The 16,592-nt window shown below is 36.8% G+C and overlaps 2 protein-coding genes across 2 annotated transcripts in view; one reads left to right on the top strand and one right to left on the bottom strand.

Moving 5' to 3' along the window:
• The window catches only part of LOC127868279 (uncharacterized), a 53,155-nt gene extending 40,422 nt beyond the window's left edge, over window positions 1-12,733 (bottom strand). Inside the window, exon 1 of the mRNA XM_052409911.1 lies at window positions 12,684-12,733. The gene's annotated coding sequence lies outside the window, so the exon portion shown is untranslated. The remainder of the gene's footprint in view (window positions 1-12,683) is intronic.
• Window positions 1-16,592, top strand: part of LOC127868280 (serine/threonine-protein kinase Chk1-like) — a 141,802-nt gene that overhangs the window by 73,074 nt on the left and 52,136 nt on the right. The window lies entirely within an intron of this gene.

Below are 16,592 nucleotides of genomic sequence, written 5' to 3'. Positions count from 1 at the left end.
AGATTGGACCCAACAAAACTTGTCTCGATAGCAACTAATGTGGCTGCAACTATGACAGGCAAGAAAACCGGTGTAGCAGTGCAAGTTAGAAGTAAATTGTCACCATTTGTAGTAGCTACCCATTTTTTAGCACACAGACCTAAATCTAGCTGTAACAGACTCCATTAAGAAAGATACAACACTTAAACGATACCGTGAAGTTTTCAGCGCTATATGTCTTTATGAGTAATTCTAGCAACAGAACTGCAACACTGAAAAAAGTTCAGACTTTGCTTGAAGACCATGAATTAACAGTCAAAGAACCTTACAACATCCGTGGGCTGGGTCTGAAGAATGCTGTCGAAGCAGTTTATTGTTGTTATGGCTCTGTATTGGTGACACTTTCAAAGTTCGCAGAAGAAAAACAACCTGTTGCAAAAGGTCTCCATAAATACTTCACTGATTACAAAACAGTACTTCTTGTAGGGTTCATACTTGACATTCATGATGTTCTTGGAGCCCTGAGCCTGCAGTTTCAAAAACAAAACATAGTGTTCAGTGAAAAACAGCCGCTTATGGACGGCACCTTGGAAAAGTTAGAGGTATTGAAAGAAAGTGATGGAAAAAGATTGAAAGAACTGATTGAAAGCATATCAGTAACTAAAGAAGATGATGGTGAAGTAATAGCTACTCTGAGTGGTGAAAGACTGAAGAAGTATTCTGGAGATGTTCATTCTGAACTGAAGTCTCTCAGAGAGAGATATGTTGATAAACAAAAGAAAAATATATCGAGTAGATTAAGAAAAGAAGACAGTGATTTATTCCAAAACTTAAGCATGATTCTGGAGCCATCAACAGTCAACATATGTGACAACACAGCATGTAATGAAGCCCTGGATGTCATTGCCACATTTTATGGCAAACAGAAAACTGTGAAAGTTATCAAAGGCAATTTGACCGACGACAATTTAATTGAAGAAGTTAAGGAAGTCAGCGGTTTGCTGAATGAAGACAAGTTGCGAGAAGAGTGGCCAATGATAAGGGGCATGATAAGAGGTTCATACAGTAAACTGTCACTATAAGATCTGTCCAAAATAGTTATCAACTTACACAATGATGCACTTCCTGAGTTCACAAAACTTTGCAAAATAGGACTTTGCATAGCTGTAAAAAGTGTAGAGTGTGAAAGATCATTCAGCGTGCAAAATAGAATCAAGAACAAATACCGATGTTCTCTAAAAGCTGAAAGCCTTAATGTGCTGATCAACATTCAGATGAGCAAGATAGATGTGGGGGTTGTTTGAGCCAGAAAAAGCTGTCCGATTATGGGAAAGCAAGAAACGGAGAAGGAAAGCCAGGCTTTTCCAAGACTACAAACCAAAATGTTGAATTTTTGATCATGTGTCAAAAACAATGAATAAAAAATGATTTGGTAATATATTGTTAAGACTTAATTTTATAAATAGGGGGGAAAATAAGAATTAATTTTTAAAATAGGTAGTAATTAAGAATAAGAACAAATTTTTATCTGGAGCTCTGGCTGGTGGAAAATGTATCGGCATGTTTTGTTTAGTTACAGCGCGTGTTTTTAGTGTACAAGGTCCGCCCACAATTATTGCAGAATATCCGATTTTCTTTTCTGTTTATATGAAAGTTTACTGTTTCATGCATGAAATGGACAATGTCCACGAGGATTACATCAAGATTTTCATCTCCGCAGTAACTGTCAACGATTATATCGTGGACGAGTACACATTACTGACCGATTAATTAGTGTGCTAGGTATAAGCCATTGAAATTATCGATTGATATTGACACGGGTTATTCACGCATGACTAATAAACAACAGCGCGAATCTTCGCTGCTTGGGGTCATACTAGTCGGCTGACATGCAATAAACTGGTCCTGACCAGTTTAGAGACTGCAGCGAATCGAGATAAGAATGTAAATAGGGGGTGTTAGCATGTTCACTGTGTAATCGATTTTATGACATGCAAATTTTAGCAAACAGAATAGGACCGACTGTTAGGGATTTTCAATCGGTCTTTCATGACCCCAATCGGTCTAGGACCGACAAAACCAAAAAAATATGATCCCTGACTCCTATATACCCCCTAAACTTCGTTTGTGGGTTATAATGATTGTTCAATGGTTGTTTCTCTTACTCCATATTGTATAAATATTAAAATAAATATCAATACATGTAATCTAAATTTGAATGTTATTATAAATGTATAAAGTGAATTTTACATGATAATTTCAAATAAAAAGGCGACCACGAAAGCTCACCATGAGAACTTTGTGCTCAGGTACGCTAAAAATGATTGTTCAATGGCTGTTTCGCTTACCCCATATCGTATAAATAATTAAAATTAATATCAATAGTCTGAATTTGAATGTTATTATAAATGTATAAAGTGAAATAGAACACTTCTTGTAAATGTTAATAACATGCCCACTTTGATAATTTTTAGACTCTTACTGGTATATGTATTTAGAACAACATTTTTTATGTAAAAACAACAACAATACAATACTGTACAGAGCAGTGCTTTCCACAGGCCATTTAATGGTCCCTCTCAGGGGCACTTGAATTTCGAAATCCGAGTCAGCGGGGCACTTGAAATTTACAGATTAGTATATTTTCCTGCACCTAGCCCTTCTTACGATAAAAGCACTTATAGACTACGCAGACTATTTTGAGTTTCCCAACTACAGCGTCAATGTATTGGAAAATCTGTATTGGCCAAGGAAAGCGTATGCTTTGCATGAGTGGCAGCACTCATAGGCAGTCAATACCTGCAGAAAAATCATGCAGACATCGAGTGACGTAATTGCCATAAGTGTTTGATTTTGTGACAGTTTGTTGGCTTTGTTTCTACATGTACCAGACCCATCGGTCCCTACAGTGTAAATCTCAACGATGATATCTCAAGTTACTTAGAAGACTGATTGTAGCAACCAGGTGTAATCCTCGTGGAAATTGTGCACTTTATGCATCATATGGTGTAAAACATTTATTCGACTCGTAATGCATTTTTAACAAATAATTGTTGAAATCACTACACACAGCTATTAATGTTTTGTTGAATTATTAAATGAGCATAATTAAATTTGTAATATCCAAAACACGCTACCGAATTTTAATGTTAACACCACTTCAATAAATGCTAGATTAAATTAAACAGCGCTTCATATATAGTATGTCTCTTTTTCTCAGTAAAAAGCGCCCCAAAATTATGCTGACATCACCATGTACAACGTTTAGTGTTGGTGTATTAATTGTTGTATAAAATCGAGAACAGCATGTCAGGCGATTACGCGTGTTCAGTGGGAAAATCCCCGTCCTGATTGGAAGTTATTATGTCAAATCTTTAAATAGTTACAAATGCTTAAATTAACTTGATACTTAAAAAAACGCGAATGAGTTTATGAAATTATTGAGCACTTTTATTCCTTAATATTTACCAGAATTTGCTTTTTAAAATGAAATATACAGTATTATCGGGTAATGAATAGCAATGGGAACAAGATGTGTTTGTGAAACACAATGTCCCCCTATATTATGTTTGACCTCGAAGGATGACCTTGACCCCTATATGATGTTTGACTTTGAAGGATGACCTTGACCTTGACCCTTCACCACTCAAAATGTGCAGCTCCATGAGATACACATGCATTTCAAATATAAAATTGCTAGCTTCAATATTGCAGAAGTGACATTACATGAGCAATTTTGACCCATATATTTGACCTTGAAGGATGACCTTGACCTTGACCTTTTACCACTTAAAATGTGCAGCTCCATGAGATACACATGCATGCCAAATATCAAGTTGCTATCTTCAATATTGCAAAAGTATTCATAAAATAATCGATTTGGGCCACATATATTTGACCTCTGACCTTGAAGGATGACCTTGACCTTTCACCACTCAAAATGTGCAGCTCCATGAGATACACATGCATGCCAAATATCAAGTTGCTATCTTCAATATTGCAAAAGTACTCATAAAATGAGCGATTTCGGCCACATATATTTGACATCTGACCTTGAAGGATGACCTTGACCTTTCACCACTCAAAATGTGCAGCTCCATGAGATACACATGCATGCCAAATATCAAGTTGCTATCTTGAATATTGAAATACTGCAAAAGTGTACATTACATGAGCGATTTTGACCCATATATTTGACCTTTGACCTTGAAGGATGACCTTGACCTTTCACCACTCAAAATGTGCAGCTCCATGAGATACATATGCATACCAAATATCAAGTTGCTATCTTCAATATTGCAAAAGTTATTGCTAATGTTAAAGTTGGCGCAAACCAACCAACCAACCAACCAACCAACCAACAGACCAACAGACAGGGCAAAAACAATATGTCCCCCACTACTATAGTGGGGGACATAAAAAAAGTAATTGTGCAGTAATTGAGTCTGCCAGTTGATATGATGTATTGAGGAATCGATTGAGTTGGGATTATGCGTAACTATATATATGCCTGAAAGGGTAAAAACAATTTTAAAACATGATGTTATGAATTATTTTATTGCTATTTTTCTTTCTTGAAGGGTCATAACGCACCAAAATAAGTAAAAAATAAATGTTTAAAAAACATTCAAGTACAGGGGGGTCACGGCTGCTCTCCCAAACGCACCCCTAACGGCCCTGGGGCGTCTGAAAAAAATCCTGTGGAAAGCACTGGTAAAGAGATACAGCCATGTAGTACTAACTTTATTATGTTGACTGTTTGATGGGTATTGGTTAAATCAGTCTATAATTTCTCATCTGAAGCAACCCACTATATAAGGATGGGTGCCTACATGCAGGGATCATATTTTTTTCAGTTTTGTCGGTCCTAGACCGATTGGGGTCATGAAAGACCGATTGAAAATCCCAAACAGACGGTCCGATTCTGTTTGCTATTAAAATTCCCATGTCATGAAATCGATTACACAGCTAGTGTACATGCTAACACACCCTTATGACATTCTTATCTCGATTAGGTGTGATAAACCATTCGCTGCCGTCTCTAAATCGGTCAGGACCGGTTTATTGCACGTCAGACCAAGAATAAAAAACTTGTGAACAGCGGATTAAAGGCGCATCCGAAAAGACGCGTCTGAATGCACGCGCTGTAACTAAACAAAACATGCCGATACATTTTCCACCAGCGTAATTATGCGGTAATATAATTATGAATGAAAGTCGCAGATCTGATCGACAGAACAGCCGAAAGATATTTTTATGGGTCAAACTTCACATAAAATAGTACACAAGAAAAATAATACACTGTAACTCCAATATAAAGCGCTCCGTTATAACGCTGAATCCAATATAACGCGGAGGGTGCTTGGATCCCATTTTTTCTCCAACCTTCCATTTTAGTGTTTTTCCCAGGCCATTTTAGCGTGGCGAAAATCCACGCCGCCCTCCCGGATCGCCACGCTGCCCTTTTCAAAGGCAAATTTCGCCACGCACCCTTTTTTTCAATGACAAATTTCGCCACCCGCCCTTATTGATAACATCTTTATTGCCTTACGATCTAACTTGGTCTGCAAAATCAGCCTCCTTGATTGTCTGTGACGCCCCGACTGTGCTTGATTTACTCGAGAGACGTCAACGTCTAATCGACTATATTTAATTGAGCAGATTTTATCTTTAACAGTGCTCGATTTATAGGTAGGTCTTACTGACTGCTCCAAAGCTGTGAATTAGTCATGCGTGAATAACCCCGTGTCAGTATCAATCGATAATGCCGGAGGCTATGTTATACCAAGCGCACTTTTCGCTCGGCAATGTGTACTCCTCCACGATATAATCATTACTTCGGAGACTTTTGATGACAAACTCGATGTAATTCTCATGGCAATTGTGCTTTGCATGCTTTATTCAGTTATATCAAAACATATATTTTTACGCATAATTACATTTAAATTCACAAACAAATTTATTCTTTATCGTATTCGTCTTTAAGATAATTAGATCTAATTATTGAAATAATTACTGAGACGTATACCAATTTAACAAAATGCGAATCGCGTATACGATTTAACGTTGCTATGCGCACCTGTCGCTTACATCATTTGACATTTTATCAACATGGCGGACTATACAGAATTAAATTGTGACTCGGCAAAAATGGCAAATAACGTCGTAAACGATCGAATTAACGATCAAGGGTTTATACATTAAGAAGGAATTAATGAAATGTCTGTGATAATCAATGATGAATAAAAATGTTTTAAATAGCAACAACATTATTTATTTATTTGTAATCGACTTTGTGTATGAATGTCACGGAAACGAGTGTTTGCATATTGTTAGCGATCAATTTACTCGCAATGTTATTTTAAACATCTGTCGAGATTATTGTTAGAAAATGGGATAAGACAAACATGGTTTCATTTATATGTTAGTGGATCTGTGTATAATCAGATTCATATGCATTGCTTTATTATGTTTGTCGTGATGTACAGTTTATTGAAACAGCATGGAACTTAAATGTACATTGCAAGGTAAATATATTAATATAAATCATAGTAAGTTAAATACATCTATTACCATTAAATGTGCTTGTTTATATGTTATTTTTTCCACAACTGCTTCTGATGCGATTACATGTTTCCCCGTAATTCAGGTATTCAGGGAACGTTTTTGCCCTTTTTTGCCTAAACTGCGCGCTAAAATGCCCTTTTTGAAAGTAATGCGGCATGCCCCTTTGTCCTCCTGGGAAAAACACTACATTTGATTTCTGATTCAAATCCGTATTATGCAACTTCATGTATTTTCAGACAATTCAAAGATGGCGGCAATCACAGTCATGTTGATTGCTTTATTCAACCGTCCGTTGAACCGATTATAATCGCCTCGAGGTTAAACAACACCGACAGCTAATTGGTGTTAATCTGTTGTGTAATGTCAATAAAGGTGTGAAAAACTCGCGTGTCAGTGTTTATTACATGTATTCCTCATAAGAGCGGTTCAGTGCGATAATTTCCATAAGTTAAGTGCAAGCGGGATAGTTATACAATTCAAGTAATTCAAAACGATTGAAACATTCTTACTTTGATATGGTTGCAGTTTGACTATGTTAAATGAGCGGCTGTGAAATATACTGCCTACTGTATAAAACAACTTTTTCTGTCATTTCATTATCATTCTAGTATTTTGTCATTTAATCTTTCAGTTCGTGTATAAGAAATTAAATAATGCAGACGATTTATTTACATGCGAACGCAGTGTACCGGCAATTGTTAACAGAGTTTCACTTTCATTTTCGCGCCGTATCAGAAAGTCCCCGGGAAACACGTTTTTTGCATGCGTATGACGCATTAAAACATTTTTTGTACATGAGTCGTATTGCATTCAATCTAAATTTAAAGTCGCTCGTCCAATGAAATAATGCACTGTACTCTTTAACACTTCTGAAAATGGCATATAGATCTATGCGTACGGTTGTGTTTACGAATTTCTTAAACATATATCGTCATTAATGTTCAACATTATTATTTTTAAGTGATGTTGCAATTTTATTGGATTATCGGATAAATGTGCACATAAGAAAAGCGGTATGTATACTATTATCGATACGATTCGGTTTATATGCATGTATTTGCGTCAACACAGCATGGCAATATACATGACCTATATTATAGGCTATTCTATACCTGTTTTTTTTTATAGCGCCCTGCAGTTAATGAGCTAAAAACCTATAACGCGGATCCGTTATAACGCTGTTTCGCGGCTTGGACCCCATTGACCGCGCTATATTGGAGTTACAGTGTAAACAGTGAATAAATCTTTAGTAAAACCGTGTTAGAATAGAAATAATTCGTGTACTTTATACTTTGTTGTTGAATAACTCACGACCAGGAAATTAGATGCGTGGTTTCAAATGCTTCGCTCTCGTGATTAATCCCTACGCATCTAAACTATAGGCCGTGGGTTATTTGACAACAAATTATTTCTTAATTATTTGGTTTGTTGTTGTCAGTAGCCAACCCACGCACAGACATTTTGTTTGGTTCAGTGCATGTTTGTAAGCTATTATCGAGTCGACAACAATTTAAAACATCGGTATAGACTTACACAGATTAATAATATTGACAACGATGAAAAAAGTCTGATAAAACAGCACACGAAACAACAATGAAAGACCAAATGATAAAACCAGTTGAAAAAACTCGTTCCGTTTAAAAAAATGCCTAAGGGAATTTTACTTGTACATGTATTATACCACCTTCATGAATGGCTAAATCGATGGTATATATTTTAACATAATTTGTCATGATTTCGGATATACATTTTCGGATACTTTTCCCCATTTATATCTGGACCAATAGATGTTGCGGGAAAATATGATCCCTGCCTACATGGGTGTCTCATAAGAACAGTTTGCAGGAAAATATCTGACCCATAACACACCTTCAAAATATCTGAACCATAACACACCTTCAAAATATCTGACCCATAACACACCTTCAATATATCTGACCCATAACACACCTTCAAAATATCAGACCCATAACACACCTTTAAAATATCTGACCCATAACACACCTTCAAAATATCTGACCCATACAGGGATGGAAACAAGAGTTTTACAATTGGTTGCCCACACGGGCAACCATTTTTAGTATTTTGGTTGCCCAGCTAAAGACAAACAAGCCCAGTACGATGTACATGTAGTGTCATGCGTATATTATAAGACTTTCGTTAAATAAAATAAAAGATAACTAAACAACAAAATCGCTTAATGAACAAACTTTCTGTGTATTATGTCTTAATATAGTCATTTCATTGGATTTGATAAATGAATTTTATTAAACTAATTATTAACTCAAAGTCGCCAATTTCATCAAATGTTTAATTGAACGGTATTGTTTCAAGCTTAGAAAGCAAGCTGCCCAGCCGGACTACTAACTTTTGAATTTGAATTGCCCAGGCCAAAATGTACTGACCCTGGGCACATGGGCAACCACTAATTTCCATCCCGGCCGCATAACACACCTGCAAAATATCTGACCCATAACACACCTTCAAAATATCTGACCCATAACACACCTTCAAAATATCTGACCCATAGCACCTTCAAAATATCTGACCAATAAAACACCTTCAAAATATCTGACCCATAAATCACCTTCAAAATATCTCACCTTCTAATATCTTATCTACAATTTAATTAATGGAGCATGGTGTGTGGACATTATTTGGACCACAAAAAAGTGCCATTTATTCTGCAATAAGTTTTAATTCTATAACATTTATGGGTAAACATTAAATACACACTTGAGGACAGCTTGATTTCATGTCCATATCTCTCTAGTTAAGTAAAACAAGGAAGTTCATCTGTCAAAACATGTCAAATGTCAAACAAATCAATGTTTTTTAACAATGTAACAATGAGACTGACTAATGTGTGTGTAGTTCAAAGTTCATGAGGTCCATCCCAACCTGAGGCTACACTATGTGTGGACCTAGAGTGTATCCAAACACTCCTATCTAATTCACTTACTAGACTCACACAAGGTGGGGCGAATTTTGAAGTGCAGCTTAAATTTCCAGCTATTTTGTTGTTACTGAAAGATTTTCAATTTTGGTGTGGACTTCCACTGTGGGAGGAAGCTGGATTTCTCCAAAGCTTTGAATTCCTTGTTAGGGCAAAAAATGTAAAAAAATATATCTCACATATGTCTTTAAAATTGAGTTCAATCAACCTACTACAGCTTGATTGATCATTGTCGGCTGGGGTAATACTTACATGTACCCCGGGTGTTGCATTTTCCCCCAAAAAAAAAAATAATAATTTTTTTTTACCTTAAATTGGGAATTTTTTGGCCAGCAATTGGGAAATTTGTAGTTTTTTCGTAATTGGGAAAGTGCCGTTTACCGGTACTTTATAAAGAAGGAAAAAAATCGCTGTATCACCATTGGTTGATTAGACACAAAATCTATATTGCAGTGTATTCTGGATATTCATTTTTACGAAATGTTGACATGTTTCAAACTTGGATTAATTTCATTATTCCAGGGAATAATCTAGAATTTACTATCTATGGGTCCCTGAACTCGCAGATTTTAGACCAATGAGTCCCAGGCAAAAATTAATGATTCCACCTTGAAAACGAATGGGCCCCAAATTTTGAAAGATACCAAGCAGTGAAGAAAATATGTCTTAATCACACTAGCTCAATAACTATACTTGCATTAAACTTGTAATAATCTCAAAAACTTGTTGAAATCTAAAAAAAAAATTCAGTGTTATCGCTATCTTGTTTGCCTTCACATAGGCTATAACATTATCAGTTACATGAATGTAACCTGTTATAACATTTCAACTTGATTCAAATTGATGATAATATTATTGTTAACATCCAAATTGCGAGCTTGATAATATTATTGTTTACGTCCGAATTGCGAGCCGTTGACCTACCATTATTAAAGTTTAGATTTGTTTGTTTTGGATTAAGCTTCAACACCTTATTTCAGAGGCATTTTTTCTGTATTATTTATGACTAGGTTACACAAAGTTAAAGCAGGTTTTCATCCGGGGACTGGAGAAAATATCATAACACACTCTATTTAAAAGGTCGATTCTAATTGGTTCGTATTATACATAAGCGGCTCGACAAGAGCCAATCAAAAGACTTGCTGGAGTCTTCAGGCCTCATTCGGTTAAAGTCTGCGTTCATTGCTACACTTTTGACTCGTACACAAGATGATTCGTACTTATCGTGATTCGCGTATGCGTTAATGGATACAGTTCAGCAATGTGTCCGATTGGACCCACATATCCGAGAAAGCACATATTTCAAAACGATGCGTCTATTTCGGTGTTTGTGCGTCATAGACGCGGAACGCACATGTAGATTATTCACTGATTATTCTCAAGTACACCATATCGTGTCAGAAAAATTGGTGACAATTCAGACAAGTTCCAGTCACATCAGGTGTCCCCCAGGGCTCTGTTCTCGGCCCTCTCCTCTTCTTGCTCTACATAAACGATCTGCCAGAAAACATAGTGTCACAGGTCCGGTTATATGCTGATGACACTGCTGTCTACATCACGGTCAACAATCCCACTGAACAAAATACCCTGCAAGAAGATCTAGATCGGCTACAAAAATGGGAACACTCTTGGGATATGGAATTTAATCCTTCCAAGTGTACGGTTATGAACATCACCAGGTCAAAACGTCCCTACAAATCCACTTACATACTCCACGGTCATACCCTTGAAACAGTTAGTGATGCTAAATACTTGGGTGTAAGCATCACATCTGACCTCAGCTGGAATAAACACATAAACCAGGTTACTGCAACAGCCAGTCAAACACTAAACTTCATCAAACGCAACATTCCCATAAAACACCCACGCATTAGAGAATTTGCCTTCAAAACCCTGGTCCGCCCACAACTTGAGTATAGTAGCTCAGTGTGGAGCCCACACACACAACACAACATAAACAAGATCGAGATGGTCCAACGCAGGGCCGCTCGATGGGTTACAAATGATTACTCATATCACAACAGTGTCACACACATGCTAGACAAATTAGGGTGTCGTTCACTTGAGAACAGAAGGTATGACTCCCGGCTACTGATGTTCTATAAAATTGTCCACGGACTGGTTGCTGTACCAATGCCTCCCTACGTCACTCCTCCGACCCGGCTCACTAGACATTTGCACCCTCTTTCATTCAGACAAATCCCCACTCCAAGCAACTACTATAAATTCTCCTTCTATCCAGCCACTATTGTCCTATGGAGCTCTCTACCAGCCAATATTGTACAGGCACCTACCCTGGACCAGTTTAGGCTCGGGGTGACCAAACTAGACCACAGTTTCTAAGCAGGTTGGCTGTATTTATCCTTTTATCTGTATATTCCTTCTTTAAACTAACACTATTACCTTTGTTTCTATGTCTCACAAATACATTATGTATTACATTTTATCTCCTATACACTTCTTCCTTAATTTCCTAGCACTGACACGCGCCTGCTTGTAATGCTAATTGTTGGCGACTAGCAGTATATATAGATAGATAGATGGTTTAATAAGAGCATTAGGGACATATTTATTTTTATCTTTTTGTGTTTATGCACGAAAAGTTCATGTGGCTCATATTCAATTTTTTGCCAAATTGTAAAAGGCACAGAAACCAGCTCAATCGGGAAAAGTGGGCGAAAAACACAGAAATTGGACAATTTTGCGTCATGCAGTCTTCGTATTGGGAATTTGATGTATTTGATATTTTGCTCCCAAACAATTTAAGATGGATAAGTTCATAACTACTCTCATTTGGGTTTTTTGTATAGTAAAATTAAAATCTAGTGCGTCTTTCGTTTCATCAAAACCCACAAGATCTAGAATATTTTTTACTTAATTGATCGCGAAATCATATGACATTATTGAATATTGTATTGTTTTGTCATTTTCGGACTATCAATAAAGAGACAGGAAGCAAATAACAGTAAAAATTATTACATATCGCAGTATTGGTCTACGTATCATGATAAGGGCATACATTGATAACTCAACGCCAACAACAGGTGGCAAAGAACATGAAAACACTGGCTCAAGCGTCGGCGTTTATGTCATCACAATAAAATTCAAATGAAAGAAATGACAATCTTAACAGATTATCCATTATATGCAACCGTAGGCATATGCATTAATTAACTCGTACCTCTGTATTCTTTTGGGTCTTTCTCGCTAATAAATAATATTCTTTGTCGAAAGGGGTTGTTTGCGTCCGAGTTTCTGCATACGGCAATTTTCTTGTCTGCTTGAAAACAAAATGGCTGCGATGGAATGTAAAGAATTTTAACTAAAGGGGGAATACTCTTGTATACTAAGTAACATAATATTTGTTATTTACGTAATAGTTTCCCTTTAGTTATATTTCTCAGCGTTTTGAACAACGTTACAAAACTAGCTAGCAAATACAAATGAAACAAATGCTGATTTTGTAGAAAGACTGGCATTAAATAATACTAAACAATAAGACTAAATACAAGTGGTTAGAATATACTTTAATTTCACAACCGTCGTTTTTTAATCGCCCATAATGATACACTCACATTTTAAGGGTGCTATAATTGCAATACTCCAGCTGCCAGCTTCTAACCCTCCGGGTCGCTGTACGTATATACCGGTACTCATAAAACTTCAAATAATTCAAGAAAGAACTACGTTTTACGGGATTTGTATACGGTCGCGTCATCAAACAGCTCAGCTAGGGCCTGGATATTGTGGGATAGAGTGACCTTGAACTCTTCTTGCTTCCAGGTGTCTTTCAGCGAAGCGGTGTTGGCGGGAACTCATGTCTTATTACTTTTTTCGGCACAGCTGTATTAAGCCAGCTTTCCACCTTACCTGACCTTTGTAAGTGTCCAATAAAATTCAAATAAAATTTCCCGCGGCTAGGTACGAATGAATACACTTCATTTATTCCATTGGCTGATTCACGGACTCTAGATTACACATCAATATACACTCCGTGGCTGATTTGAGTATACCACCAGAACATTGGAAACATATCCGCGTCTTTGTAACACTATTTAACTGCATGAAACATTTTTTATCCCACTTTTACAGCAATTCGGTTGATTGAAGCCCCGTTGATTAAATATCATTTATAATCAACGACAGGAAATGACGTCAATATTTCGACGAAATGACGTCATAAATCCAGCGAAATTATCCAGTCAAACTAATTTTGTTTAAACAAAAAGGTTTACAAAATAAAAAGTGGGATAAATAGAATAATAGGTTAGTGTTGATTAAAGATCAGGTTTATCATGCTCGGCATGAAAACGAAAAATTGAAATGACTTGAAATATAAACAAAGTGTATAGGAGGTTTTGGGGATTCCGATAATAACGTCAAGTTTGCGCATGCTCAAATTTTGGCCGTCAACACTGCGGTCATTCTGTTATTGTTTGCGTTTGATGAACCGCATCGTGATAAGGTTTCAATCATATTCGCGACCCTTTTTAAGAACAACAAAATACTCAGAAATTGAAATTCTTTCAGATTAAATAGAATCCAATGAACGAACACAAATAAGGACGAAAACAAACAACAAATTGATTGATTTTATGTAATCAACATAAAGAAACTGATTTGAACCTATATGTCTGTAAAAACTTACCTTGTTACCGATTAACTAAATTCCTTGATACATGTAAATTTTTTATTTCATTGTTCAAACCAATTTTGACACTCTTTATTTTAGCATTTTTAACCACCCAGTGTTTGATTGCCCTTTGTTCATCACAAACCGATTATCTCGATATGATCGGATACTGTCCAGACAATTACTAAGAAAACAGGGTGTCATAAACCCAGGGACCTATACTTGGATGTCTCTGTATGGGGTCATAAACCACAGGTGTCTGGTCATTAAACACAATTTATGATACCTCCATGTCATCTCTTGGCATATTAAGCCAAAAACTTAACAGATGCTTTAATAAAATATTTGAACATATTTAAAAAATAGACGTACATTTGTCCGAAATGGATCAACAGGAACTATTAAGTATATATAGTATAAATGTATATATATGGCTCTAGGAGAAGTGCCCCCCCGGAGAACTGCCCCCCCCCCAAAGATTTTTTACTGGGCGGAGAACTGCCCCCTCACTGTTTTTGTATAGGGCGGAGAACTGCCCCCCTGCTGATTAATAAGGGGCGGAGAACTGCCCCCCTGTCAGAATTGATGACCCGGAGGAGTGCCCCCTAATTAAAGAAATAGCGGTGATATATAAAGCGAGTATTATAATGACAATAACGCCAGTAACTTTCTTGCTATTATGTATGGAAATTGAGTGAAATTTCAAAAGTAATATAAAGTTGAACAAGTAATAAAAGTTATAAAATACCTACCTCGGCATGGACGTCGTCACGTCGCCAACTTTATAATCACGTGATTTTCGTCAATGTGAACAAAGAAAAACAAATAACTTTTTGATAATAAAAAGTTTTCGCGGCTGAATTATTTGATATTTTCCCCGTAATAAAAACAAACAATTAGCATGCAATTTAATCCATCCTTATGCCAGCTGAAAACAATAATTTATTTGTTTGTTTTCGCCAATTACGGATTTGGACGGTTCAATATAATAAACCCGTATGCGGCTTTATTCAAAGCTAACAAGTTCTTAACAATTAAGGTCGGTCCGGTCTACCAATTAAAAGATTAAAAGATCGCGGTACTTATCGTTAACGGTAACAAGCTCTCTGCCTGCCTTATTAGCTGCTAATTAAAGCAACTGTTACCGATTTTGTTTGTTTGGCATGTCGACATGATCTGCTCAAAATGCAAACTGCGGACGACTCGACGGTCTGGCGATGCTACCGACGGATAAGGTGCTAGAAGACATGAATTAACTAAACAACATAAATAAATTGCTTATAAATTCAACTTCACTTCACTTTTTTCTTCAAGTCAGCTAAATTATTGCCTTTGCCTTGCCTATTAATTTACTTTTTTATATGTCAATTAACTTTTTTTCCATGGGTCAATACTATCTTTATAATGTAAATTAATTCCGATGTAACTTTTCCTCCATAAGTACCGAGTTGCACGTCTATATTTAGTTGCAACACATTGCCAGTATTAACACGCACGCGTTTCCTGTGTGGATCTCGACTATGTTTCGCGCTCTTATTAAAACACGACTTTTACAAGGCATTCATGTATAGTGAGTGGTGCAGATGCGTACCAAGGGCCTTAAACATGATATCACATGCCTCTAGACAATTTGTGTTATTCAGTTCGATAAATGGTAATATACTTGTACTGAAATTAAATTGTTACCGGATAAAATGTGTACGGCGATAACGTAAAATTACCCGTAAGTATTGTTTTCACTACGTAACTAATAACTAATATGACACCGGGGGGCAGTTCTCCGCCCCTACAGATTTGATGGGGGGGGCAGATATCCGCCTACTAAATTCTGACAGGGGGGCAGTTCTCCGCCCCTACCGATTTGATGGGGGGGGGGCACCTCTCCGCCACCTTTAAAATAAGGGGGCAGTTCTCCGGGGGGCAGTTCTCCGGGGGGGGCACTTCTCCGGATACCTATATATATATATCAGTGCTCCAGCTAGGCCTAAATCGAAGGGCGCCGCGCCCTGCCCTCCCGAACCTCCGCTCTGTCCCCCCGAACCTCCGCCCTGCCCCCCCCCCCAAAAAAAAAAAAATTTTTTTTTTTTTTTACATATGATTATTCATAAATCTCTTATTACATTGTAATTACTTTAATCCTCATTGTAGACATTATATTCAAATGGTTTAATAATAATGGGAATAATACAATTATTTATAACATATAAATTAACATGCAATAGGAAGCATTTCAGAAACACCCGTGCGCTCGTACATGCCCTTTTCACAAAATACTGCGCGTCGAAAGTGCCCTTTTGACAAAAAAGCCCGCCTGCCCTTTTCAAATCCTAGCTGGAGCACTGTATATATATATATAAGCTTCGGCAAAAAATAACTACAGCGTTTTTGTTTAAATACAACAAGGCTAATAGAGACTTTGTTATATATATATATATATATATATATATATATAGATAT

This window comes from Dreissena polymorpha, chromosome 2, assembly GCF_020536995.1.
Source record: "Dreissena polymorpha isolate Duluth1 chromosome 2, UMN_Dpol_1.0, whole genome shotgun sequence".
In the NCBI taxonomy this organism is placed as follows: Eukaryota; Metazoa; Mollusca; class Bivalvia; order Myida; family Dreissenidae; genus Dreissena; species Dreissena polymorpha.
The sequence above is the reverse complement of the archived record's forward strand: the minus strand, read 5'-3'. Positions and strand labels throughout refer to the sequence as shown.